A 27,090-nucleotide genomic window follows, 5' to 3' on the forward strand; every position below is an offset into this window, starting at 1 on the left:
ATATATAATCAGAGGAACAAGAAGAACAACATAATTTTTTTAAATTATATCCGAGGCAGCCAAATTATTAATAGTGAAAAGTGAAAGACAGATTTTATTTTCAGCTCTTTTGCATTTTTACCACTTCCAGGACTCTCTTTCTGGGGAAAGCTTAGGAGGGGTTTGCAAGCCATTACTGCGAATTGAAATGTGTCTGAGTGAAAGTGAACATATTTTTATTGCAAAAGAATCTTTATTGGGGGAAATGATGCAGCATAATCTCTTCCACCATCATGCATTCCACAAAATTAAAACAGAAGGATGGGGCTACATTAATTAGTAATTTTCCTTCTTGAGGGTTCCTGTCAAGTTCTCCATGATGCTGGAAAGCTGGGGTTTTTCTTTTTTTTTTTCTTGTTGCACTGCAGTTTAAAATTGTAACACAGCAAGTAAACTAATTTAGGCTATATTAGTGAATTTGTGCCTAATATGGTGTTTGAAAAGCACTGGTAGAATGATTGTGTTGCTGCCATTTGTTTGAATTTGTTCTGTTTGAATCTGGAAGTTTCTCCCATTACCCATGGATGACTGGCATTATAGGCAGTACCTGCTACATTCTCTCATATTGCAGCCTATTAAACTAGGGTTTAGTCCACAGATTTTGTATGCAGGATGCTGTTACAGCTCTGCTGAGGCCCTCTGGGTGAATCTTGACAATGTCTGCTTAGGGACACATTAGATATTGATGTGGTACACTGCAATACTTCCTTGGGTGCAGTCAATGTGTTATGTGAATTTAGGAATTCTTTGTTGACCGATTCACAGAATTATTACTTAGCATGGTAGATGCAGTTGTTGATTATGCACAGTGCCACCATCATTTATAGGGGGTTAAATCATTCCATTCAGCATGTTATTTTTCCAGCATTCTGAAAGAAATGAACTGATGCAAAGGATTTTTGCTTTCTAAATGTGCCTGTGCCTTCTTCCACTTAACACCTCACCCACAGGATCCTGCTACCAATCTTGTGCTGACTCTGGTTCCTTTCTGACAGTGTCCTCATGGACACCTAGAGCTGTTTACCCATTTCTCTTGAGATAGTGCTACTCTGCACTACCTATAGGACTCCTTGGCTCTAACACTTTTTCTGTTCTTTGACCCAATGTGTATTTTTTTTTCCCTGCTAGAAGCATCTCACATTTCTGGTCCTTTTGCTTCTTTTCCTGATTCAGTCTAATTCCTTTCTGTCCTTCTCTGACTTTGGTCTTCCTTAATTCCTCCCTATTATCCTTCCAGCTACTTGTCTGGCACCCCAGGGAAAGACATCCTCTCTCCTGTGTCACTGTTTCTGCTTTCATGAAGTGTGTTGAAGTCACTGCCCTGACAATCCAGATCCTTTAAGCACCTGATTATGATTATGCATTTGTCCTGGCCTACTCTTAGTTTAATTCATTTCCTACACTGATGAATTTCCCACAGCCCTTGAAAAAAGTCTGCATAGCTGTATGGGAATGGAAAAGACTTTTTCCTTTTTAGACCTGTAATATTAAGGACAAAAGAACCGTGTGCTGCCTCTTCACAACAAAACCTGAAAATGAGACACATTTCACATCAGTTTTATTTTTCCTGCTACTCCCTTTTAAAACTCACCCTTCTGGAAAACCTTGCAGTGAAAATGTTTTAAAAGAAATTTGTTAATATTTGTAATAACTTGACCACTTTCCTCCTTTATTCCTCATTTCATCATACAGCTTATCCTCCTCCAGATCTGGCTATTCTGTTTGAACTTTTCCACGCATCATGTTAGGTGGTGACAGCCGGAGCTCTGAGGGACTCTTGGCAGATGGAGAGCTCTCAGAGTCCTGCCTGCAGAAAGAATAAGTTCTGCCCTTTTTATTTTTCAAATGCTGAACTTTTAATGTCTTTCCTGGTTAGCATCTTCTTTTTAGTACCTTACCTAGGTCACATTCAGGGAAATTACTGCAGCTTTCTTCAAGTGTTTGCTATTGTTGCTGGGACATTTCATCCAAGCCCCAGTGATAAGTCTTTTCACAATATCTTCTTGATTATCCTTATGACATTTTCTCACCTCATTCTCAAATACTCATGGTGAAGACCATTCTCTCTCTTTTGACCTTTGTCTTCCAGTCTGACTTACAATTGATGTTCTACAAAATTGAGTCTGGTCTGGGTTGAAATATTATCTTACAGACTTTTGTTGCAATTAATTCCAGATTAGTTAGGGTTGGAAGGGAGCTCTGGAGACCATTGACTTCAACCTCGCTGCCAAGGCAGGCTCACCTCGAGCAGGTGACACACATCACCACATCTCCAAGTAGGTTTTGAATGTCTCCAAAGAGGGAGAAGACTCTACAACCTCCCTGGGCAGCCAGTTCCAGTGTTCTGCTACCCTAAATGTAAAGAAGTTCTCCCTTTTGTTGAGTTGGAACTTCTTGTGTTTTAGTTTATGGTCATTGAAACTTCCTGTGTTTTAGGGAATTATATTTTATTACCTTATTCTAAAATACAGAAATGTCAAAACTACCTATTTTTCTGTTTTCAAAAAGTGGCTATAGTTTTGAATTCTTTCACGGTGTTTTGGGGAAGCGTGTTGCTGTTAGGGTTGTTAATCTCTTAAGGTCACTGAGGCAGTAAATTTTTATTATGCATGAGTGAATTTATGGGCATGTTGTAGTGTTCAGCATGGTCAAGGAAAATGGTTTAGCCAGCATCAGATGGCATTTCAGTCTAACAAGAACCAGCTGTTAATCTCTCACCAACTAGCTTTCCAATGAAAACCTTCCCTTTCTGTACAGGATAGAAGCAAGAGTTGACATATCAGAGTTTTTCTCAGAACTGAGAAAATTTCATGTTAAACTTTCCTATAATTCAAATTTTGTCTCTTAGTTTAGTGATCTGTCTGTGAGCATACTCCAGCCCAACTGGCTTTAAAATAAGCCTGCCATGGATATTGGCCCTTGAACTAATTCCCTGGAAAATGAGAGTCAGAAGACTTTCACTTCACTTTTACTTGTGATCAAATATCTTCTCCCCTCTACCTTCCTGTTCTTATACCTTCTTACTCTAGATTCTTATTTTCATAAGAGATTCAAACTCAATTCCTAATAAAATCAGGGCAAAAATTACAGGTAAGTGAAACCATTTAGTATTATCAGAGAAAACAATCTCAGTGAGAAATCCAACATATGCTTAAAATATTTATTAATTTTCACCATTGAGGAAAAAAGAAAAGTGAGGCTCAGGGCAGTGTTAGCTTTTTCCTTGAGGCTGGGAAAGGAGAATTAGTTCATATCTCTAGAAGAGCATTAGTGTAGGAAACAGCTTGTGTAGGAGTTGCAAGTCATGCTGCTTTCCCTCTTGCCTCTAATGTGTGTGCCCTGGGGTTATGGCCACTTGGGGGATACTGCAGCACAGCTTCTTCCAGAACAGCAAGCAGCAAAAGGACTGCAATTTTCTGTCATTGAAAACATCCTCCATGTCTAAAATCAAGTTCACTCATCTTTTTTGACAACAAATGAGAATTAGTGCCTCAGTGCTTAGCTGATGTGAGTCGGCAGCCAATTGGTGATACTGGCAGCTGGGACCTGTCTGTATGCAATAATGCAAATAAAGGATGGGAAGGTATGTTCCTCTATGGATAGCTTGGCAGACCTGCAAACAAATCCATGCATGCCACAAGAAATGTGGATGAAAGAGCACTGGGAAGATTTGTACCAGTCAGATAATTTAAATAATTTAGAAAGGAAAGGACTTGTAGTGTCTTTGTATTAGGGTGCTGGCTCCTTCATGGTCTACAGAACATGCATACAAAAACCACAAAGGCAAAGGGTTTTGGTACAAAAAATGTTTTTAGTGCTACTTAAAATGTAACCTGAGTTTCTCTAAAGTGCTTAAATAACTTTTATGGCTATCTTGAAATACAGAGTCATGAATTTGTCTTCAGTTTAATCTGAGTATGAATTTGCTATCCACCTTAAAAGCTGTTCAAGTTGCTGAGAGAAGCTAAAATATATGTCAATGGGAAAAGTCTGTGCCTTAATCTTTTCCAAGGCTTTCAGTGCATTTTCTTTTCTTTAGTTCACTCTGCAGCAACATTTGATGTCAGTTGTTCAGGAAACCTTAGCTCAAATTTGTTAGCTTGAATTAAATTTGTAGTGAAGGTACAGAGTTCAAAAGGACTCTAAGACCAAAGTAAATGCTTTTTAAATGGTTAGGAATGGCTAGTGTACAAGAACACACTATGAATAAGTTATATGGCCAAGGCAGAACACTTCACCTCTCTTTGCCTACCATTTTTTATTCAGTTTTATACACATGCACATATATTCACAATCAAAAACTTTGAGTAATTTCAATCAGAATGAAATCCATATACAATTGAGACCTTCATGTATTAAAGTAATCAAACACTTGAAACAAGAAAAATATTTATTCTTCAAAGTACTATTTAAAATTTTATTGGAGTAACTAATTTTACATTGCCGCTCTCTTCTGTACTGTATCAAAACAGTGTGGAGTTTTTGGCTTTGAGAATTCATACAGGTAAATATTAACACAAGAATTTAAGACATTTAGTAAATTTATACTTCCTAAGTGTTGGAATAAAACTGTTGGAAGAGCCATTTCAAAGACAGCCTTGAAGATTTAAAAAGTATGTGATGCTGTCAGTTGTGGTAGGAAAGAAATCTGTATAAAGATAGATCAGAAATGAGTGATATTCCTGACATGTCATAATTCCCAAAGAGAGGATTGTTAACTTTAAAAATGACATAGCTTTAAGTGATGAAGAGAACCAGAGAGCAGTATTTGCACTATAAAATAGAAGGTTAATAAAATGTATGTATCTCTTGGGTCTGGTAGAGTTTATGTAGAGTTAAAACCTTTACACTTCAGATTTAAAAAATAGATAAGATTTCTTCTAAATGGCCTGTGTTTTTGTTTGTTTGTTTGTTTGTTTGTTTGTTTGTGTTTGTTTGTTTTGGTGGGGGTTTTTTTGAGGTTTTTTTTTTCTTGTGAAAGCACCTTTTCGTGACACTTAAAGTTTAACCTTTACACTTACAATTGTTTCCACTCTTTCCCTTCATATACACACAGAGGACACTGGATGTGGAAGAAGTGGTTGAAAGTCATCCAAAGAGAGCAAAGAAGTCAATTCATAGGGAGGCTGAAGAAGAGACTAGAGCATTACTGAATGTAAAGTGTTGAATTTATTTTTTTATCATTCTCCTTAGAGAGACATAAGTGATCCCTGTTGAAAGTATTCAAAGACTTTTACTCTAAAAGAAGGCATCCATCTTGAATACTAAAATGTGGCAAAGATAAACACCTGAAAGCCAAGTTTTACAACAGACACTGACAGGTAATTGTAAATTGTGAATGACAAACACTAGAGTAATTAAACTGTGAATCCATAATTTCACTAAGAATAAACCAGCTGTCACAAGTACTCTATGTACTACTCTCAATCTCAAATTGAATAAACTATATCAGTAGTTCAATAAATCACAGAAAAAAATGAGGTTGTGGGAAGCCCATTGTCCTCATAGCACCATTTAGGAATATTTTGTATGCAGAAATGTACATGGTGTTGGACATGTTTTTAATTGCAGTCATAAAGAGATTAATGTTCTACAGATAGGAATATTTTTGGAGACCTCAAATAAATCCTATATTTGCTTACAACACAGTTTTTTCTAGGGATGACAGCTAGGAAATAAAAATTAAATTTGATGGTAACATTCATAATGGATAAAAATACAGAGGGAAAGTAAAGTGATGGTATATTGAAGAGTGACTCACACTAAAAGGCAACAAAACCTTGTCCTACCATTCCAAGTTATTGCCTGTGCTGCATGAAAAATCCTAATGTCTGCTTCATGCTGTGGGACAGAGTTTTCAAGCTGCCTTATTCTACAGTGAGGGTCTCTCATCAAACAGCAAAAACCTGGTGGTGTAGGTATTCCAGAGTGCTCCTGCACCGGCAGTGTCAAGAGGGAGAACTACAGTAAAAAATATTTTCTGCATTGATTTAGCAGGATCTGAGATGATCTGAGATATGCTGGGATTATGTGGAGGGACAGGATGGGACAGGATGACCTGCAGCAATCTCTATGCTACTCCCAGGAGATGTGCTGGCAACATCTTTGTTGTACTTGGGCATCTAATCCAGTAATTATAAGCCAAATCCCACTTGAAAAGCACTGTAAATCTTAGCAGCAGAAACAGCAGGATGTGCAGAGACTGAAAAGCTAAGTGGATACCCAAACCACAGAGTTAAAATGTGGCTGAGAGTATAAGGTGGTGTTTCTTCCAGAAAGATGAGAAAAATGGGCAATCTTTTCACCAGCCAGTTTTGTAGCAACCCAGAGGAACTCTTCAAGCCAGAACAGTGGTGTACAGGGCCTATAAAGAAATGAAACACTGCTTCAGGAAAAATACTTCTTCAAAATTTGAAATATAATACTCCAAAATCATTTTTTTGCATTGACTTAGGGATAAAATCCAGATGCATAAGCATTGCTGACAATAAAGAAGAAACATTGAATATTGTGCTGCCAGCTGTTATCTGGATTTTTGAAAACAAGAGCTTGATACTGAAAACAATATGGGGATTACTGTAGGAATGTAACAAAAGCAGAGATTCCCCTTAAATTAAGTAATGAGGCCCAGTGGTAGCTTGGATCTTCTGGATGTTCTGCACTGTGAGGAAGCAGAATGAGAAGCCACTTCTTCACATAACTGCTCCAAGTTTTAATGGCAAGAAGGATTTATGGGGATAACCTGTTGCTGGTGGATTTTTTGCTCCTCAGTTCTCCTTCCCTAAAAGAGTAAAAGTTTGATTATTTTAAAGAAAGACAAAGTTGTAGATGTCATAGATTGTTTTTCAGCAGACAAACTGGGAGTGTTGCTGCTTCTGAGCAATAGGAAAAGGAGGCCACGATTTCTCAGTTATTTTTGAGGGAATTACCTTCTTTCAACATTTATGTTTTCCTGCAGTTCTGAATCAGATAAAATTCAATTTGTCTGTAGGAAAGGAATGGGAACAAGCTGTAATTGCAATTAATGTACAAATATTTATCCTTTGAGTTACAGTGTTTTGACTTTTTTTCCATTAGAAATTACATCTTTCATGTAAAATTTGATTGAAGTCAGCTCCCTTAAAAATAAGACTGGGGAAATAAGTCATATAACAGAGAAATGAAAGCAACCTTTTTCTTTCATGTCTAAATGAAATATTTCAAATTAATTTTCTAGAGGGTTTTTTCCCCTGTGTTTCTTCCTCTCTACATAGTGTTGGTTTTACTTGTACAATTACGTTCTCATCAACCATTTAAAATTTTAATTTGGCCTCAAAAACAAACCACATAATGTTCTGACAGCCTTAAAATAAAAGTTCAATTTTTCTTTCTTAGACTACTTCCCCATTTCATTATTTCTCCCATTGTAGTGCACTTCAAAAGCTGCAACACTAAACAGAGATGGATCCACCTGCCCAGACAGTTTCATATATACATTTGAATGAAAATGAGCTCTATTTCAAATAGCATGCAAAATGCTCTTTGCATTTTACTGTTAAATCAGAGAGGGACAGCTGTTAGTCACAATTAAGGGTTTTAGATTAACCTCTGCTACATTATTCATTCTGACCCTTGTAAATCCATTGAAGTGACAAGAGTGTTCCGAAAGTCTGAAATTCAGTGTGTTATATTCAGCATGCTGAAACAAGATGTTTTTTGATGCTGTCAGAATGTTTTCCCCTCATTATTTGTCTTAAAAACAACATTTATGGAATTTGACCTTAACTATAACAAGTGTTAATGCTCCCACATATGTAAAGCCTTAATATTCGAGTCACTGAACTGTTGCTGTAGTCTAGTTCGTGACATCAGCAGTAACAGAATAAGAATAGAAGGAAAGAACATCACATATAAGGGGGAAAGTGAGAGATAATATGTGAGCTGGACAGAGCAAAGGCATGAAGATGTATGTTCATGGATAAGACTGAAGTTGTCCCCCAATTTCTTAGTGCCTGTTGGAGAGCTGGCAGGTGTTACCAACAGCCTTTGCAGGATTTTTCTGAGACTCCTGCCCCTGATACTGCTTTCTGCTAGATCTGGGCAGTTCAGATGCACCACCTTCAGGGGATCTTGGTTGTATGGGAAGACCAGGTATGGTGTCCCAGTTATCTGTAATTTTGCTGCACTCCTGTGTGAAGAATGTCTTGTTTCAGTTAACCTACATATAGGTCCAGTTAAGAAAAACAGATTAAAATTTGTTCAGAATACCTACAACAGATAATGTGTTACAGTACATGTTTTCTTTCATGCTTTCATTAAAGTTTATTTGTGGATATCTCTGACAGTCCTAGAGTAGATAATATGGATAACCAAAACTGTAATAGATTAGATTTTTCTCTTTCTCATGAACTGTCTGCTGTCTTGCTCCTGAATGGGGCATATTATTTTATGGTTTTCCTCTGTTTTCCTCTGAAGCTAGATTGGTGAGGATCTTGTGAACCATAAGAAAAGTTTGAGACAATGCTACAAGCCAGTGAATGGCAGAAACTTTCTGCTTAGCTGTTAGAGCTGACCACAGGTTACTTTTATCCAAGGGACAGGTCTCCAGTAGTACCCCGGCCAAAGACAGGAACTCTACCCTGTAAAGCTCTGCTACCTGTTGCTTACCCAGTTATTCCCCCTTTGGTTTTCCACATCTCTTGCAAAACACTTCTTTTTTGTGCCAGTAGTCAGTGCAATGCTTTCTTATTTTGAACATGACTGTCATGAGCTTAATAGGGCAGAAAGATAAGAGTGAATGAAGAATAAATCTTCAGAGCCTGCTGAATAGGGAATTTTCCTGAGAGTGATGCTACAGGGAAACACAGAAGTCAATGGTGACAGCATATACTGGAGAAGTTGGATGACAATAAGGAGAAAAGTTAGGGAAAGGTGACCATTTCTCTCTTTCCAGTAATAAATAAAGCAAGAAATCACCAAACATTCTCAATTTTAAAAAGTGCTAATAAATTTCCAAATGAAGTAGTCCATTTAGACTGAGCATTGACAAAGCTGTATTCTACCTTTGTACCACCTGTAATCAACCTTTCTTTGGATTTAATCAAGCATTGTTGTATACCAATTAAATAATCACTGAAAAGAGAGTAGACTGACTTTAACTGCATGGGGTAAATCCTTTTGCCACTATGTCCTTAGATTAAAACTAAAAAAAACCTAAAAAAAAAACCTAAAAAAAAAAAATAAAGGCACTAAATTATATTCTTTATACCTTGCTGTACAATCAATGCAGGATGGATAAATTCTAGTCATTAAAACTCAAGCAGTAAACTATTTTCTCAAATTAGAAATTAGCATTCAAAGATCTATCTTAATGTTTTTCTATCTGTTTTTTATGTAGCAGTTTAAATATGTTGAAATAACATTTTTTGCTCATAATAAGGGCAAAGTGACAATATGGGAGCTGCTAAACAGCAGATTTTATTAATAGGGAAAGCCTGATAATACACTGGACTACTTTGTCTTTTCTTCTTTGACTGCTTTCAAGCAATAACTTCATCTTCAGCTAATGATTTTATAAAAGAAGTCTTCAGGTGAAAAAAATAAGCTCTGGCTCATTTTATCTGAGAAGAATGATTAACAGGGAGGAGATTATTAGGAAAGCTTCCAGAGAGATATGAAGTTCTCTTTTGTTTAGTGCAAGGGTTTGTATCACAATATCAGATTTTGATCACTTCTGTTTTTTCTGTTTCTCTTTTTTAGGACCATCAAGAATCCTGCAGCACCCCTGAACTCTGCTATCTAGTGTGCAGAAAATGCAATTGAACAGTGTATATTCATATCAGTCATCTTTTTGCTGGCTAGGTAGTCCAGCTTACCAGCACTGGATAGATGGTCAATAAAAAGGGTAAATATTTACTGAAAGCCAGCCTAAGCAGCAGCTGATTTTATATCCTTGTAATTGCTCTCTGGAGATAGTTTTTTTTCCTACTAACTAAATAGAGGTTTAAGCAAAATATTTAATGCAGAAAATCAGTGATCAAAAGATGGCGACGTTAAATGCACAATCCTATTTTGTGTGTATGTGTGTAGATAAATTCTTGTTTCCACTGAAGACTCAGCATGGAATTCTATTCTTATTGTTTTCCCCAAAAAAAGTTCATGCAGCCCTGCTTGTTATGTCTGTGTCACACATGCTGACACCAAGTACTTTGTGATCTGCTAAGTGCTCTTCCACCTAGACAAGAGATAACACCTAATAAACAGCTTGCCAGAAATTTTCAGACTATTCAGAGCCCAACTGCAGCTGAGGAAAGGACTTTACCAGAAAAAACGCAGTTAAAGTGCTTATAAAGCTCCCAGTGAGTGCCTGTGATGTTATACATGGTTAACTTTCACATGAACCCATTAAGCTACAGCTTTCACCCTAATTGAACATTGTAGGAAGCAATTCATCCCCAGGCTGTTATGCTGTGAGAAAACAGATTCAGAAGGAACAGTTTTGCTAGCAGTGGTGCACTTTGTGAAGATTTGTGGGGAGTTTTCTGTTTGTTTTGTGTCAGTTTTTTTGGTTTTTTTTTTTTTTTTTTGGGGGGTTTTTTGTTTGTTTTCTGTAGAAGAATGTAGCAATGCTCAATGGCACTTCTGTGAAGAACACTTCAACATATGTTAACTGAAAACTGAAATTAAGGAGGGGGCACCCTGAGTTCACACGAAGGAGTCTGAGGCCATGGCTTAGTAATGAAAAAAAGGCTCCTCCTGGGTCCATAAGGTGACAGATTTTCACTCTGGAGACCCGTGCTTTTTTGCAGGCAGCAGCTGAAACAGATGTTTGGTAGAACATTAAAGGAAAGAAGCAAAGATCTTTCACCTGGAAAGTTCTTGATGGCTTTGTAATGATTTTGTAAATGTACCCATTACTGTGCTCCATATCAACAAGCTTCTGTCAATATGCAGCTTAATAAGGCATACTGTTACACAATTTATTTACAGCATTGTGAGGTAAGTGGGCTCTACTGTAGGTTAATAATGTGCTCTGATTTAGAGGGATTAATATTAACAAACAGCCATACTTGATAATGTAAAATACTCTATTTTCCCTATAGAAATGCTGATGCTTATTGCACTTTAAAGAATTTTGTTGTGTCATTTGTGTGGACACGAAAATTTTGTAGCCTAATTAAAATCAGGTATTATTTTGGCCTTATATAAAATTTGTGTTGGGCAGAGAAAAAAGCAATGAAAAGGAATTAATGAAAAAGAGATACTAATGCAAGGGATATTTTTCTTATACTTTATAAAACTGAACAAAAAAAACACTTACTAGGAAAATGGTCTGTTCAAAAATGTATTTAATATTATTTACTTTTAATAACTTGATATTCTTGTAGTGCTGTTTCATAACTTTGTGGGAGAGAATTTTGTTCTGAAAATTACTTTAGAAATATTTTCTAGCATATTAATTTTAATGTCACCCACTTTTCACTTGAGTTTTAGTTATCTATATAGCAATAGACAGAAAACTCTGGTTTTGGAACTGATTAAAGCTTCAACTTGCTTTCAGGCCAATCATGGCAGCTGTTTCTTACATGGCTTACCTTAACCCCATCATCATTAGCACTTAATTCCAAAATGATATGGCTGTGATACAGCACACTCCTTTTGAAAGACATAAGTACTGAAACCAGGACAATCTCAAGTATTTAATGTTTTGACTAGCCTTTCCTTTTTTTTTTTTTCCCTTTTTTTTTTTCCTTTTAAATATGATTTCATTCATATGAAATTAATTAGAATGGTAGCATCTGGTCATGGCAAGTTAAACACTGCATATAAAATGGGAAAGATTTATGCCTTAATTTCAAAGACTTGAGGTTCTTTAATTCTTTCTTAGCCTCCTTGGAGAAATGTGGAAAATTTATCTTCACAGGGAATCTTTTAGCTTGCTGATGGCTTTGTTGAAGAGTTTCTACAACATAAGCTTCTGAAGACCAGTCAAAGTGTGTCACTAGATTTTTGAAGGGTAACATGCTGACTATGTGGAAACAAAGCTGGAATGAAGAAAACTCCAAAGATAAATGAGTAAACAGAAAGAAGTGATAGTAATTTTGGTAGATCTGTCTAGTAAAAGGTAGCCAATTCATTGAATAATTTTCTCATGTAAAAAAATGTGAGGCAGAGGCCATCTCATTTTTCCTAAGCACTTTTATGTTTGAATGAAAGTAATCCCTGGTGCTACAGGATCTCTCAAATCAACATTTTCTTAGCCAGCTTTATTTCTGTAAAATAAGCCCTCTTAAAGATGGTCCAAGTCTTCTGCTCCATCTTTCTACATCTTAAACGCAAAGGAATGAATTCTCTGCAAGCTGGTGCTGATGAACTATTGATTACTTTTCTGACAAGCACAGTGTCATGACAGTCCAGTGACTCAATTGAGGCCAGGTACGGGCTGCTCTTCTGAAACCTGTGGTCCGTTACTGCCTGATTACTGCGGGTGCTTGAACTGCTTTCTTGCACATTAGATTTTCCTCTTATAGAACATTCTGCAAACCACAAAGATAAGAGTTAATTAATTCATTTTATGTGAGAAATCCATGGGTCTATCTATTGCCACTTCAGTCAGAATCTTGTTTGTGAAGTCAAGAAACATTTGTTCAGTCTATACCACTGAAACTCTCTATAGGCATTGCCTCTGTCTCTATAGCAGTGTGGACAAGCAGGAGCAGATTAGAAAAGCGATACCTTTGATAATGAGCTTGAAATGTCCACGATAGTTTCAAGGATTCTAGTTTTTGAACTAGCATAAAAGAAGACTAAATTTACTATTTTCTTAAAGAGAAATTACTCCATATTTCTTCAGGATAGCATCTCCCTCATTTTCTCCTCAAACATCTGTTTTTGCCTCTTGTAAGTGGATCACTAGGAATGCTTATACTCAGACAATAAATTATTCCTGCAATCCTAAAGATACAGAAGACAAACAGTAAGCAAGGTGTTATGGTTTCCTTGTGGCTTTCTGTGAGTTATTTTTATCAACATTCAGCCACACAGGTGATGCTTCCTTTTCACTATCTTCTCTTAAAGGCATTGTACTTAAGCCATTTTCAGGCATCTGTATCAAGTGGCTTACAGTTCTTCTAGGATTCTGAGGTGAGATTTTAAGAAACACAAAATGAAAGTCATTTGTCAAATCAATGACTTCAAAATTAGATCAAGACACGGTAGTACTAATCTAGTCCTAACATAACGTGAAATGGTTTATGAGACTCCTTGCTTAATCTATATTTTTCAACTTTTAAGAATAGATAATATTTGCAGATAATTTGCACCAGAGGAAAAAGACCTGTGAAATATTATGGCATGTATTTTTTTTTTTGCCTTGCTTTTGTAATTTTTTTTTGTGTGAAAAAATGTTTTTCACAGTTTCTGGTAATTTGCACATTTTTCTATATCTCTGTTCATATATGGAATATTTGATGACTTTTCCTGTATAAAAAAATTCAAATTATATAGGGAGATAGAGTCAGACAACTGGAGGCAGACCTCTGTCAAAGCAACCTGCTGTTTTGCTTTTCTTATTATACCTGTGAATGCCAGAAATGGACAAGATGAAGTAGTTGCTCTTTCCAGTCTTGATTCTTATACAGAGACGTGTGACAATACCCAAATTTGGCCAATTAGTTTTGTTCATGAATATGAGTAACTGAAAATTTATCATCTAATCTGGTAGTTGTGGGGTTTGTTTACTCTCTACATTCATACCTGCAAACCTCTTCTTTGAAAAGCTGTTCAGATATTACTCATAGGAGAATATGTTGCTCCTCACAACAAAGACAACTGGCTATATCCAGCCAAATAATCTAAGAAGCAACAGCAGGATACAGACAAGATGGCCCAGCTGACTGACTTTTGAGAGATAGACTCAATGCCTTTTCAGGTCAATAAAAACTCACGGTTTCCTTTTCAAAGGACTTTTAATATCTTTTATTGTTTTCTGGAAAACACAAAAAAAATGCTTTTAGGCACTTTGAAACCCCTCTTCCCAGTGAAGTCCACTAGGTTCTTGGGCAGGCCTGTGCTTTAGCCAAATGCTTCCAGTTATTTCCAAACAGACCTTATGTTTCAGGGATTGAGTTATGCTCTCACTGCCTGAACTATTACTATTGCTTTGAGAGAAGGATGCTTTTTTACTCATGAAGAAAAAAACAAGCAAGAAAATAAGGAGTGCTCTACCTTTGTGTATATAAATATAGCTTAAATTCAATTTATCCTCCATGAAAATACTTTTTTTGTTACCTGAAGACATGCTTGGAATAATTTGCAATTATAGCAGAACATATGGTCCTGCAAATACACGCTGCATGAGAGTTTACTGGACTTAGACAGCTCTTATTCTGATTTTGCTGAGACTTAATTTAAATCTAAACCCATGAATAACAATTATTTCCAAACACAATGTCAAATTTTGAATTCTAATAACTTGGCACTCTTCTTGGCTGTAATTGAGAAGATTACCATGAGCAGTAAAATTTAAATATTCCTTCTGATATAACTAGGTGGAAGTACAGCTGTTTTAATGTAAAAAAAATGTGTGATGATTTGTGTCTGATTCTGTGATGTGCTGATGGCTTCCAACCCTTGAAGTTAATGGAAGGCTTTAGACCCTGGCAGAAAATGGTCTGTGCTTTTCAGCACTGAGCCCTGGATTGCACGTGCATCTTGCATGCCTGTGACCATTCTGTAGGGAGGCAGACTCACAGTTGGTCCCGTCAAGAGAAACCAAGTTTCCAAATCAATTTTGAACTCTCAGGTGTGAAATAAACAATTTAAAATGACATAGGTATTTTTTGGTACCTCTTTATTCTTGCTCTGCTGCCAGCTAGGTAGACTTCTATCAATTCAGTGAAGCAATGGAGGTTTGAGATTTGTGTCTGCAGTGAAGAAGACCAATGAACATAAGTGAGGAAAGGATTGAAGATAGACAAGAGTTTATTTTTATTCTAATGATGAGTTTGGAACTCGTCTGCTTCCTTTCTAGTCTGTCTGGTCTAGTCCTGAGTTATGAGTTTATTGAAGTACACTTGAAAATGGAGGTCTGAGACTGAAGTTTATAAACCATGGGGCATCAAGCATAGTGGTGGGGACAAGCAGGCTTAACTTGTTGAGCTGTAACTCTTTCTCTTCTTCCCCGATGGTATTTCTATTTTTTTTTTCCTCTGTACTTCATAAACAGAGGTGCAGTAACAAAAGAGAAGATTTTTGTTTTGTGCCTTTGCTCTTTAATTATTTTTGCCTTCTAGGCAAGGAGAGAGCTGTCTTTATTTTCTGGAAGAAAGTAAAGCTTCTTCATGAACCCAAGAGACAAGATTCAGCTGGGTTACAGAATAAAAACTTCCTTGGTTAAAATAGCTGCCAGAGCAGTGTGGAATAATCTTGTTTTTATTTTCCTGCCATATTTCAGCAGATGTGTAGAGTTTGACAGCATTGTGTTTTTGGGATTTTGTTAGCCTTTTTTTGAAGCCTGAATTTAATGGAAAAAGAACACTTTCACAGTTCTTTCTTGGCTGTTACCTGGAAAAATTCCAACAGAAATCTGGAAGGAAGTGCATAAGAATTCTTGTAATAAGGTACTGTGAAATCTGCCTTTAGTTATACATAATTCTTGCTATTGGCTGTGACCAGGGGATAAACTCACTTTGTTTTAGAGTGCTGACTGAATTGAACAATTATAATTGCCTGATCTCACTTATGAGAACAGTATAAATTTATGCTTTACTTTTACTTTACTTTACTTTACTACTACTACTACTACTACTACTACTACTACTTATTATTATTATTATTATTATTATTATTATTATTATTATTATTATTATTTCTGCTTTCATGGTAATGAGGCTCTACCTTCTGAGTTGCCAGTTCTCCTACTCTCATTGTCCCTCGTAAGACCCTACCTGTTGGTGAAGCAGTAGGAGCTGTGGGGCACAAGGAGCTGGGAAATGGTCTTATTCTGATCCCTTAGCTGTCACCTATATTTTCTTGATGGCACAGAGAAGCCAGAGAATGATTAACTGATATACCACAGGAGTTCCCCTCTCACCTAAGGGGGTTCCCCAGGGCCTATAAATCCCTAAGAGTCAGCACCTTCCTGGAAGTGAAACAGGCAAGTGTGGCTTTGAGCACCACTGGCTGCTGAAAAGTCTCAGGGCAGGAAGACAGGCAGAAGGCAGAAAGCTGCTTTATCCACAGGACCACAGAGCTTTGCCTTAAGGCAGATGTTCAGGCCAGTAAGGCTTTAAAGGCCTTATTGAGATGGTGGCCAGAAATCCAGGGGTGGCAGGAATATTACATAAAGTTGTTCTCTTTTCCCTTCTGACCAAAATAAGATGTGTTGCACTTCAACAAACACACCCTGAAGCCTGGGAGAATGACTGGTGGCTTTACTATACTTTTGTAATTGTTTTGCTCATCTTCAATTGGCAACAAAATAAAAAAGAAATAATTTTTCTAATATAAATATTTATGTGACTGAATTGCAGTGGTTGGTATTTTGGTATAAAAAGTATAATTCAAAATTCTAAACACTCCTGCCTCAATGTTGATTGACACTTGAATTCCATTAGTGAAAACATATTCAATCTCTATCTTTTTAATTTTTTATATTCTCCAACAGGCAGCAGAGAGTGATTGTTGCTATTTAAATATCAGTATTGACAATATTTTCTAACTATCTCTTGGGTCATATTCATGCAGACTTCAAAGTAATCAAAGAGAATTGTGAGAAGATATGAAGCAGTCACTCAATGATTTTTTTATCCTATGTGTGTAACCTCAAAGCTGTCCTGCCTTAAGGAGAAATCACTCCACAGACAATAAATATGATTAAGTACATGCCAGAGCAACTTAACAGCTGCAGAATGAATGCATCCAAAGAAATTTTAAATTAATTCCAAGCTGTAGTAAACGAACAGAAGGGGCTTTTCTGGGGAGGGCAGGAAATGAGATTGTAGATGAATTGGCTTTACAAAAAAAAAAAAATCATACAGCTCTCTCTTAACATTAAGCCTAAATTCATATGTGGTTAAGAACTGTAAAATATGGCAGCCAACTGGTGGACTTTAATCATTTTCCAGGGAAAGGGCAATGCAGCAGGACACAAATAATGCAGGAGGTTTCTGTGGTGCATTGTGGAAAATTTATGAACATACATGGAGAATCTGATAAAGGAAGATCCTCTGATGGACCTTGCACTTTCAGAAGAACTAGCTGGGAATGCAAAGCTTGGCAGTCAGGATCCTGGCACAAACATGCCTTACTCTTGGTGGAATAGGACCTGGTACAGTAATATTTTTTTAAAAAGTGGACATGCACAAGGGTGTGCAACATTAAAAAATACTTAGGAAGTTTGGACTAGAGACCTGGACAGTGAGGAGATTGCAAACTGGATGGATAGATGAATAGTGAAGCTCAAAGCTGTGTGATCGAGCAGCACAAAGCTGAATTGGAGGCCAGTCCCTGGCAGTGCTCCCCAGGTGTCAATGCTGGAACTGTTTAACATCTTCATGAATGATGTGGACAGTGGGGCAAAATGTACTCAGTAAGTTCACAAGTGATGCAAAAGATGGATGGGTGGCTTATACACCAGGTAGATTTGCTACCACTGAGGGAGATCTCATCAGACTGGAGAACAGGACTAAGAGCAACTTGATGCAGCTCAACATAGTTTTGCATTTGGGGAGCATAATCCCTATACAGCATACACTGTTGTAATGGAAAAATATCTCTGCAGAAAAAATTACAGGGGTCTGACCTGCTGGTCATCAAGGTGAACTCAAGCAGCAGTGCGCCCTTGGAGCAAAGGTGTCCAACTGCATCAGAGGCTGCATTAACGCATGGTGCTGCTAACAGGTTAAGGGAGGTGGTCCTTCACCTCTACTCAGCACTCGGTGTTGGGTCCAGTTCTGGGCTCCTCAGTAGAAGACAAATAAGCACTTTAGGGGATTGAGTCCAGTGAAAAATCATAACACATCTGACTTAGGAAGAAAGTCTAAGAGATGTTGGTCTAAAACTTGTGTGTCTTTGCTCTTCTATCCCTCAGGAAGCTGCAGCCTGCTGCATGCTGCGCCACAGTGCTTGTTACCCCTCCAGAGAGTGTCAGAGAGTCCTGAATAGCACACAAGTGAAAGCTCAATCCTTGACCTTGTTTGTCCACTGTCATTTGATCTGCTACCTTCCTTATTGCTTACCTTGCCCTAAGGCTCCCTGCAGACTTTACAGAAGTCTGGCTTTGGCATTCAGGAGAGTCAAAACTTTTTTTATGCCTCTTTGTACTTGTGACCAAAAAAGGAGCTAGAAGTAAACAACTAAACCATCTGAGAACCGGTATGGCCCTGGGGAGATCAGGTCATGTCTTCAGACTGGAAAAACTGTGCTCTGTCAATATTTCTCTCAAAACTGTTGAAAATATCATGGTTTAAGAGGCAGAAATTGCCTTATCATCTTTGTAATTGTTTTTGTTAGAATTTGTGTGTAGATTTGACATTAGTAACAAGATTAAGTGGAGCTTAATATACTACAGCAGAGATCACATTTTTGCCTCCCACAAGTATCATCCATAGCACCATTGGAAGAGAAGGAAAGTCCTTTCTCCTGTTCTCTGTCAGGTCTCAGCCTCTACATGCATAGAGAATTGCAATGTACAGTTAAAGTTCAAAGCAGATTTAATACTTCAATGAAATGGTTAGTTTTCCTTTCATGGAAGCTTAATATAAGAATAACAGACACTGTTCTGTTTTCCCACTGTCAAAGGAGATCAAGAGTTTGTATTCACAATCTTAACCAGGATTTAAATGCCTGGGCCTGTTTCATGAGACCATTAAGAATATAAGAATAGTCACCATTTGATACTTAACAGGTCAAGAGTAAGATAGGTGTATTTCTCTCATACTAACTTGCTGAAAGCCCTTAAGATGGATGATGTTCCTATGTATCTCTATATATCACACTCTTCCACTTATTTGTGTAGTGTCACTATCAGGCTGTAGAATCCTTTATTATCACTGACAGATTTGACAAGGAGTTTAAGATTTGTGCCTATTTTTTCCATCAGAATTAGAATAGTAGCACCAGGCAAAGGGATGCAGGGTTTAAGGCAGAAAGAGCAACATAAGGGACAGATCACAGTGCCTGTGGCAATGTAGACATGTAGAGGTGCTGAATGAAAAACAGCTTTTTTCTCTTATCATAGATCACAATAATTTTCAGTGAAGTTTATTAATAATTTATTTAATACTACCATTTCCTGGTTTGGGAGACTGTACCTTTTTTTTAAATGTATTTTTGTTTTGTTATTAAATTACTGTCGTAAATGAGAATTCTCCAGGCTGCAAATGACTGAGGCAGGTGTAGGTTCCCAGGCAGGTGAGTACAAATTGATGTGTCAGACACTTCTCTGTTGTTGTGTCAGAACTGGATATATTCCTGGCCAGGAAATATCTAATTTGAAATGCAATAACTCAAATCTACACCAAGGTTGTGGGTAGGGGGAAAGTAGGGAAACATACTGAGCAGAATATGTAGGGATTTCTCTCTTTTTAGCATGTTAGTTCAGAACAAGAGTATCCTGTCAGTGATGACTTTGGATGAGGATGCTGCTTGAAAGATCATTCCTTTTGTTTTTTTAAGAGTTTGAAAGTAGTTGCAAAAGTTATTCACTGGAGTGTTATAGTTTAAGGGCTTGAGGCGCTTGAAGCTGTGATCCTTAATTTCTGGTAAGTAAGAGTTACCAAACATGTTCATCAAGAACCTTCAAAGTGAGGATTATATCACTAGAAGGCTGAGGCAGAGGCAAGAGGTTATTTACTGTGTGTGGATTACATAGGAAGCATTGCAATGGGTCATGGTCTAAACATCACATAATACATTTGACCTCACTGCTACGCTGTTAGTCAAATTCTTTATTTCTCAATATTTATATAACTTCAAGGGTAATGTGTTTGAGTTTTTATTAAACCTTTGACTTTCTATTGATCTGAGAATAAAATTGCACTGCATTTATTTGAATATCATATCTGTATAAAAACTTTAACATAAAAGGAAAATAAAAAATCTTGGTCAGGGAACAGCTCTGGGTTTTCAAAACAACAATAGAGCAGAAACAGCAAAAAATAATTTTTAAGCTGGATCAGTTCCCTCATGGTTCTCAGCGTAGTGCCACAAGTAGTGGTTGTTGGCATTGAAAAAAAAGTGATGATATAAAAGAAAGGAGATGAAGGAAAAGGCTTTAAAATCTGCTTCAAATCATGGCTGAATGAACAGAGGTCTTCTTGCCCCTACATAGCATATTAGAGTGAAGGGTGTGTTTTTAAGCAGAGGTGGATATCATTTCTAAAGTATGTTGTGTTGCACACTCTTTGTTGCATTTGATTGCTGCCCCACAAAAGGTGTCTAAGAATACCTGTCTCAGGAAAATTCCTTGGGATTCTCAGTGAGATGAATGTTGATAGCCTGAGTCTCTGTTAGAATTACAATGAAGATACCTTCTTAAGACTTTCCAAACTATCTAGCAAAGATGAAAGGATTTATTGCATCATTACCTTGGCTAGAGATATTCCCTGCTAAAAGCATATATTGCACATTGAGCAATTTTTCTTTCAGTTCTATGAAAGCACTTTTGAAACTGTACCAGGGGTGAGGATCTGGGCCCCAAACTGAAATTTCTCTGCTGTTATAATTTGCCATACATTACACTGTCATCTATTGGCCAAATGTATTCATGATACTTGAGAGATTTATTTAAACCATTTCTCCCAAGCCTGTCCTTTCCTATTCCATTGCATTAAAAAAAGCAGCAACAGCTTGGCAGCTAGTTGGCTGCCGCTGCCAGTTGTTTCTGGAGAGTGAATCGCTCATGGTGACATTGGGGAGATTCCTAGCTATCATCTCTGAGATTTACTCATGTCATTAACAGAGGTGATACATGGCCACTTGGGAGAAGCAGTTTGAAAAGGTGTGTGCACAGGAGGGTAAATGGAGAGATTAGAGGAGGATTAGAATTAATTTCAAAGGTGATCTACATTTATTCTACATGATTTTGTACTTGATGAACTGGTCCTTTGTGGGGATCTGATCTGAGCTCTGTGCTGCTTGAAATCCTCCTACTTTTGATTTCTGTGTTTTATATCTTTAAACATCTAAAACTGTACCTGCTTGCAGTAATGATTACCATATCTTTTCTTCTTAGCAACCTGTCAAAGGTTTATTAACTGTGGGGCTTGGTTATAAAGTCCACCTAAAAATAAAGTCATCCATTTAAATACCAGTCCATTAGGTGAAAAGTATTGTACAGAGAGAGTTTCAGCAAATCCATATATCCACCATGACTTTTTTTGAAGGCAGTCTGTATCCTGAAGATACAGTGAAAATATGGCTCTCATAGCTATACAACTGACTTCACATGAACATATGGATCATATCCATGAGTTTGCTTGAACAAGAAAAAAACCCCTTATTTCTTTCTTTCTTTTCCTTAGAATTTAAAATAATTTGGTGATTTTCAATATGACATTCATTATAGTATCTATAATGAATATTAATACAAATAGCAACAAGGGTTATATGCTCGCTGTAAAATGTATATATTTTTATAGTGTAAGTTAAGGCATTTAAATGGTCTTCCAAAGGCTAGATGTCCCTATTATTTAGTTCCTGATTTGTTACAAATACTAAGTGCATTGAAAAAAAGTCCATCAGCCATAAGAGTGACTTTGAAATGAAAAAGAAAATAAAGTCTCAAAGCCCAGGGTTTTTTAATAAACAGATTTTTCCTTTTTAGAAATAGACTTTTCAGCTACTGCATTTTCTCCTATTTTGAAAACACTCCATGCTTGAAAGCCTCATATCTTATTCCCCAAAATACTTGCAACAATTCCAATGTTTATTGATCACAGCAGGGTTCCATAATTGGACTCACTTACTTGGGTTGCAGAAAAGGACCAATAACAGCATATGCAAATTGAGAAAAAACCTCCTGCAGAAGAAGATTGTGCCAAACTCCTGACCTCCCAAAGTTAGGATCTGCTTATGCTCTGTAGCTCACACAGAGAAAACACAGAATTGCATGGAGAGAAAAGAAATAGCATTGCTTGGTACTATAAAGCAAAAAACAGTCATATTAAAATAACGCTATTTAATACTTTTTGTCTCCAGGGCAGAGAAATAGTTTTCTGAATAAGGTGATCGTCAGCCACTGGAAGAGTAACCTTGCACTGAGATTAGATTAAATTTTCTCCTAAATCTCTTTGTTGGTGACCATGTATATCTACATAAAGACTGCTTTCTGTATGCTTTCTGTATGCTAGGTAAAATGAACAGCGATAATTATGATCAGATAGTAGGTCTCTAGCATATGAAAAATTTCACATCAGTATATTTATCTTAATTATCATACAAATTCAAGAATCTTTTTCGGGTATTAGAGAATGGGCTGCATATTTTGTGTAATAATCAGTGGCATTTTAATGGATTTTCTTAGATTTGGATGTGTTTTTGTCTACTATGGGAAATTGTATGCTGATTCTTTTCTTTATCTTTACAGGTTTCCTAAATTGAACATTCACTGACATGTCCAGTTTGGACTTGACTGTACATTACTGAGAGAACTGTATTCCATTTCTGTCTCCTCCCAAGGCTTGATGGGAGTGCCCTGCCACAGAAAGACTTCAGATGTATCCTGGTAATGTTTTCCTCCTGTCCAGACATGAAAGACTTCAGGAATGCAGGATATCGACAGAGGAAGGCAGCAGAAGTCATGACCAGCACAAGAGTAAGTTGTCTTTGCTTTCAGGGTTGCAAAATAAAAGAGGAAATTATTTGATAGACAGCTCTGCCTTCCTTTTCCTTTCTCTCCCTTTGTCTTCTCCAGGAAATCTGAGAACTGATGTTCCTGCCAATTTGAAAATCAGATTCCAAGTAAGCCCTGTTCAGCTTGCCTCATGCTCTAAAATACTGGAGTGGTGATACATGAGTGTCCTGCCCAGTCTTCTCTTTGTCATTTATGTCACAAAATTAATGTGATAAGGAACAATATTTTTTTTTGTTTGGAGACTCACTCTTAAGGCAGTGAAGTTAGAACACACTCTCTGCCAGTCTATTTAAAGCTTTATAAGAAAACCACAGTCCACATTGACCTTTTTTTCCTGCTCAGCTTGCACATTTTCCTTACCTCAGCAAAGCTAAGAAATACCAATCTCACAAAATCCAAAGTGCTTCATGATTTACCATGATAATTTATTGATTCTATCCAAACATTCATTAGAAATCATTTGGGAAGATAGGCCAACTGGCCCTGTCCCCTGCCTCATGTTTTTCCAGTCTTCCCTGGTTTCCAGGAGGTTCTCCCTCCCCTCACCTAGCCAGGGAAATGTTGGTGCTTCCTGGCCAGATGAGCTGATGTGAAGGGAGGAGGCACAAGCCTGGCCCCTGCCTGAGTCCCTGTGCCCTGCTGACCCCCAGAATGTGTCCAGAGAGCAGCTCATCTATGGTCTGGATCAGCTGTCCCCTGGGATGCTTAGATTTTTGCTCTTTTTTTTCAGTGATCTGGATTTAAAAAAATGAAAAATGTTGGCTCACTATGCTGGTTGCCTTCTTGCTGGCCCTGAAACACAATGCAGTGAAATTCTGTAATCTTTTTGTCTGTTTTTTTCTTTTTAAATTCTGATACAAGATGATATTGATCTTTAAGATTGTGTGTTCCTTGAATAATTTTAGTTTTATTTTCAAATCAGCTGGGAATAGATCGAGAAAATTGTACTTAAATTCTTTCTAGGTAAGGAGGAATGCATATTAAGCTATGTCCCTACTGCTTCAAGAAGATCAAAAGAAGTAATGAGTTATCTTAGCAAGAATAATTAGTTGTGGGAAAGTTTGTTGTGAAAGTTGGAGATGATCTTTCTCTTTGATGTGCATCTCCTTCCCCTTGAAACTGAGAAAAGATTTAGCAAATAACCTTTTTTTGATTTTCCTTCACAAAGTTCAGAAAAGACTGTATTGAATTGAAAGAATTGCAATGTGTACTTTATTCCTCTATTTACTTTCATTAGGTGACAGTTTCTCAACTTACTCCTTTCTTCCTGAAGGATTTAGAGGGTAAGCCCTATGAGGAGTGGCTGAAGGAGCTGGGGGTGTTCAGCCTGGAGAAGAGCCCTTAGTGCTCCCTGCAACTCCCTGAAAGGAGTGTGTAGCCAGGTGAGGGTTGTCCTCTTCTTCTGAGCACCCAGTGACAGGAGAAAAAGACATAACCTCAAGCTCTGGCAGGAGAGATGCAGACTGGACATTAGGATGGATTTTTTGATGGAAGAGGTTGCCAGGCATTAGAATGGGCTGCCCAGGAAGGTTGTGGAGCCATTAAGTAGGAGAAGGGTTTAACCCAAAATTAGGGCAGCAATTTTTCATCATTTTGATATTTAACTTCCACCATGAGACTCTCTCCTGAATTCAAGGCCCCATCCAAAGAGAATGGCCAAACTCAGCAGGGATCAGGGGGAATCAGGAAGGCAATTATAAATTCCCACAAGCTGGGTGGGTGATCCTTGTCCTTCCACACAGCTGTAGGACCCAAGGAGTGCCACCATCTTTGGCTTCTCTGCAGTCAAGGGACTGGTAAAGGCAATCACTGTTTCCAAAGGGCAAGCCTGTGGGATGTACTTTTGTGGGATTTTTATTCATCCCAGTCTCCATGGACATTTTTCTTTACTCCCACTGAAAGGGCTCAGTAGGCATTTTCCTAATGTTCAACTTTTATATTCTTCCTTATGTTTACTTCCTACAAATGCCCACTGTGATTAGAAAATTTAACCCAACCGTGTAACAATCTGCACAATCACTGCTTTTATGACAAATCCTGAAAAAAGGTAATTCCCAGAAGAAAGAAGAAAGAAATCGTATACTGCCTTCTCCTCTATGTTCAGTTTGCCTCATTAACATTGACACAGCTCTTGGGATAATTAATATGTTGTCACTTTTGCACATCATTAATTTGGTAATTTGCAGTAGGAGATGTATTCTATAATGGCTTAAAGTATAATTCATTAATTGAGGTCAATCCCTCCCTATAAGCATGGAGATGGCTCCATCACCATCTTAGCTAGCTGCCTAAATAGCAATATGTTGCTCATTTCTAAGCTTGTCATAAAACATGAGTTATAGCAGGTAAGAAATGCCTTCTATTTATCTTACAGTCCATTGCAGAATGTCTTCCAGCAGAGAAGAGAAAGGCCCCTCATCCTCACATGCTCATGTGAAATTCAAAGCCTAGACTGTGCCATGCGTGGTGTAATGCATCTGGAAAACCAGGCCCTTCAAAGAGGTCACCTAAAGTTATATGCTGAGTGAGGAGCTTGTTTAATGCTATGAACTACCAGGGTCCCCATGCAAACTGATGTGATAAATCTGATCCCTGCTCTGAAAGTGTTTTTTATCCCCTTATTATGTGTGTGGGGATACCTAGGAGCCCAGTGATGTTGTGAAAACTGTACATGCTAATCAGCAAATTTCTTGAATCTTTAGTTGGAAATAAGCTAGCCACGGTAATGGCTGGAGTACCCTCAGCAGAGGGATAGCAGTGGTTCAGGTACTTGAGCCCTGAGACACTGAAACTTCTTTGTTAGAAGTACCCCAAAATTTGGGCAATAAAGCAAGAGATGAAGCAGCAGGGTACTTTCATGCTGTCTAGTTTAAGGTAGAACATAGTCCATCCAAAACTGCCAAATAATGAAACTACTTGGAAATGAATAAAATGGAGTCTGATTCTGTGGCCAAGCGAGCAGCTTAGTGTCTGGAAACCTTGTGTTTTGGCCTCTGTCCTGAAGGGGAAAATCTATAAACTGCCTGAAACTCCAGAGTTAAAAAGAAAATTTAAATATGAATGAAAGAGAGGGAAAACCCCAGCATGACACACTGATTCTTATAATCCACTCTACACGCAGGGAAATATTTAAAGAGTTCACTCTTGCTGTTATAGAGCTCCTTGTTTTGCAAGGGTGAAATGATTATGCTTCTGCAAAAAAAAGCACAGATGACTCAACCCTTTCCTTGGAAGGATTTCATGTCTACGATATGTCTTTTCAGACACCATTGTCAGTAACCCTGTATAATTTGATGGTACTCTTGATGGGGAGTAGTGTTTTGTCTGTAATGAAGTGTATTATTCATTAGTATTTTATTCCTGATTGTTTGGTTCTGGGAACCAAGTTCCCACTGTGTATAATTTTCCTTTATTGCTGTTATTATCATGAGATAATCCAGTGTGATTCATGGATTAAATTTGACTTTATTGTTGTAGGTATTAGAGTGATAATTAACTGCAAAAGACATGAAGATCAAACTAATTTAAACTTTAATTAGTTGAACTAGTGTTACCAGTTCTACTTGGCTGTTTTCACAGCTCTAGTGACTATAACTGCAAAGAAAAAACTAGCAATTAAAAATATTACAGAAGTATTGCAGTGATCAATAAATATTCCTCTTAAATTTTATCTGTAAAATCTCCATGCCTTAGTGAAGCATGAGTTAGATTAATGATTAAATATTGAGTCTCCTGAGCATTAGGCTCCACATCATTAATCTCTTCAATTATTTACAAGAGCTTCTTATGAGCACAGGCTGAGTCCTGCAAGCTCGCTGTGATTGCACTTGCAGGACTCCTTTGCATGCCAGGGCCTTATCTGACTGATGTGCAGAACAAAGGGGACAAGGGAGCAGAGAAAGGAGGGGACTTCAGGCTGATTTACAAAGATGTGGAACTGAGTCATTGCCACCCACATTACATGTGCTTTGGAAAGTATGGGAGGTAGGTGGCTGATGCACAATTGTTGATGCACAATTTCGTGACTACAAACTTCAGTCATCCAGACCAAACTGCCTGAATCCAAGCTAAGAACCTTGTTTCTGCATATTGGCCACTATCATATTAACAAGAAATTATTATTTTTATTTTGGTTTTGTTTTCACAAATTCCAATTAAACGCTATAACAAAACATAAGTGATTTGGAAATGCCTCAATATTTTCAGTGCAATTTTAA

The 27,090-nt window shown here is 37.4% G+C and overlaps 1 long non-coding RNA gene across 2 annotated transcripts in view; it reads left to right on the forward strand.

Moving 5' to 3' along the window:
- Positions 1 to 27,090, forward strand: part of LOC110468855 (uncharacterized) — a 41,985-nt gene that overhangs the window by 9,159 nt on the left and 5,736 nt on the right. The window contains exons 2-5 of one of the 2 annotated variants that reach the window (XR_002465158.3): positions 5,096 to 5,194; positions 9,778 to 9,922; positions 22,607 to 22,834; positions 22,934 to 22,971. This is a non-coding gene — a long non-coding RNA (uncharacterized LOC110468855). Of the gene's footprint in view, positions 1 to 5,095; positions 5,195 to 9,777; positions 9,923 to 22,606; positions 22,835 to 22,933; positions 22,972 to 27,090 lie in introns of those variants that run through there. The other variant, XR_013339600.1, reaches the window with a different exon arrangement.

This window comes from Lonchura striata, chromosome 3 (assembly GCF_046129695.1).
Source record: "Lonchura striata isolate bLonStr1 chromosome 3, bLonStr1.mat, whole genome shotgun sequence".
Classification (NCBI taxonomy): Eukaryota; Metazoa; Chordata; class Aves; order Passeriformes; family Estrildidae; genus Lonchura; species Lonchura striata.